The sequence below is a fragment of the Syngnathoides biaculeatus genome, chromosome 23 (genome assembly GCF_019802595.1).
Source record: "Syngnathoides biaculeatus isolate LvHL_M chromosome 23, ASM1980259v1, whole genome shotgun sequence".
In the NCBI taxonomy this organism is placed as follows: Eukaryota; Metazoa; Chordata; class Actinopteri; order Syngnathiformes; family Syngnathidae; genus Syngnathoides; species Syngnathoides biaculeatus.
The window spans coordinates 12,692,493-12,694,900 of record NC_084662.1 but is presented as its reverse complement, the minus strand read 5'-3'; the positions used below and the strand labels follow the sequence as shown (position 1 = coordinate 12,694,900).

General features: G+C 44.5%; 1 pseudogene; it reads left to right on the top strand.

The window, feature by feature from the left end:
• Positions 1 to 269: 269 nt before the first annotated feature.
• Positions 270 to 388, top strand: LOC133497074 (5S ribosomal RNA; annotated as a pseudogene).
• The last annotated feature ends 2,020 nt before the right edge of the window (positions 389 to 2,408 follow it).

The following is a 2,408-nucleotide window of genomic DNA, read 5'->3' as shown; positions in this document are numbered from 1 at the left end:
ACCTACAACTCTCACTATTTCAAATTTAATAGAAGAGCAACAGATCGTATGTCTCCCAAATGATACGTCACAATAAACAGTCGCCAACCAGAATGTAGTTATGAGATAAGATAAAGCTTATCTTAACCTTTTCTATTTCATCTTTTACAACCACTACTGCGTTTGTTGTATTTTCCCACAGTCTGCTGACAGTTTAGTGTTAAAAAGGGCGATTCATCTGCTAACTTCCCATGAGGCCCCCCACCCCCAAGTCATGGGTTGTTCGTAAGGCTTACGGCCGTGCTACCCCGAGAACACCCGATCTCGTCAGATCTTGGAAGCTAAGCGGGTTTTGCCCTGGTTGGTACTTGGACGGGAGACCGCCCGGGAATACCAGGAGCTGTAAGCTTCTCTCACTGGCTAAATGCAGAGGGGTTGCGTCAGGCATCCAGCGTAACACTGTGCCAAACAAATATGCGTTCATCTAAGATGAGACGCTGTGGCGACCCCTAACGGGACAACCCGAAAGGAAAAGAAGATCTGTTGTTTGGAAGTCATTTTTCCATTTCTGTTAGGAATATTGGGTTCGATGGAAGGAATCGGGATAATTGCCTCAAAATCCCAAAAATCATTAGGATTCTGAATTTGTGTCCATTCTGTACAGTATTTGCTCACTTTGTATTTGTGTCGCCCAGCGTGCACGCATTGGGGCAGCATTCATCTTGCTCTCGGGCTGTGTGTGTGTGTTTGCATCTGCGCGGCAGTATCTCCAGAACCAATCGGTAGGCGTGTCAGCTGGTTGTACAAGGAAAGAAAAAGGGGGACAATGAATGACATTGACAGGCGCCATGCGTCAGAACGTCTGTTGTAAGGACACTGAACTGATCGCTGATAGCAGATGTGTGTCTAATTGCGGTGGGGTTGGGCGCCCTGAATACGTCTGTCTCCTCCGTCTCTGCCTACCAGCGAGGCGCCCTCCGCAACTCCCAATCACTGACTCTAATTAGAGGCCTTATCTCTGCCAATCACTAAGCCTTTTGCTCTTTTCCACGGCCCGCTGCGCATTTAGCAGGGTAACAGGCAGAGCCGAGGAGGCGTGGTGGTCATAGAGGACAATAGACGGGGAGGAACAGAATGAAGTGACATGCGATGCAGGAGCCCAATCTCCGTGGAATCGAGTCTGACTTTGAATGAAGAGTGGTGCACTCCGTCGAGAAGAGGGACACAATTTCGGGTTACACTGGGTAAACCCGAAACCATCTCCGAACCCTAATTTGTTCTACTTTGAGCTGCTCGTCTGTCACCCTTAAGCAAGGCACACTGGCAGTTTTCCACTTTCTGTCTTCAGTGGGAATTAGTTCTTTGCGGTGGATTGCATGTACTAGCGATGGAGTGAAAATTTAATTTATCCGTTGGGATGAATGTCTCCAATGTTAGTCAAATGGGTTGTCATGGGGATTTGCACATTAGACACTGGGCTTGCTCTTGCTGAAAATGTGTTTAGCTTTCTTTTATGTGACTTCGTATTAAACAGTCACAAGAATAATTGGTGGCGCCGCACCTTAATTTTGACAAGGTTCTTCATTGGCCCATGTTCCCCCCATTTTCCTGAAAATTAGGAATGGTACTTTGACTGAATATAATCTATTGGGAAAAGTGGATGACCAATTAATTGATTGTTGCTGCTATTTCTTTACTTCTAATCCCCAAGCAAAACATTGGTACTGTACTTTGTCCAAAAAACCCTTGGCAAGCACAACAACACAATGAGACATTTCTCGCATTTTGTCACCAAGTATGCACACGGCTCAGGAGGGATTTGCGTCCGTTCCTCTTTACAAACCTTCTCCTAAGCCAAAGTTTATTGGCTGCCGTTCGTAAACTGGAAGCTTTAACTCCTTTCGCAGGTTTTGTACTTGGTTTAGGTCTGGCGATTGACTCGGCGACTCCATGATCTTACGTTTCTTGCCACATGGACCAAAGCTTATCGGTGGGTTGAAGGGGACTAAATGCTTATTTTTGCACTCAATAAAATGCACAAATTTTCATTACATTGATACTGTGCCATTCTTTTTCAAAAAAGACTTTCATGTCTTTTCATAATCAGTGATAAACCCTCACATATTGAAACTGATCTCACTGTATCGTTACTGAGCACGATTTCAAATTCAAAAGGGGACCAAATGATTATTTCACCCTCCTTTTGGCCAATTTTCTGTCACTGAAGTGATGTTTCCCTTCTTGAGAGATTCAACTAGGAGACTGAATTAATAGCACCTCTCTCCATTTTACCTCAATTGCTTCAAGACAATCAACAATTAATTCTTAACAATCAGTCGATTAGTACGTGCATCCGTCAGTGGAAAACTGTAGTAGTTTTTTTTAGTCATCCTGTTGATGATCAGACTGCAATGACAACACCACCTCCT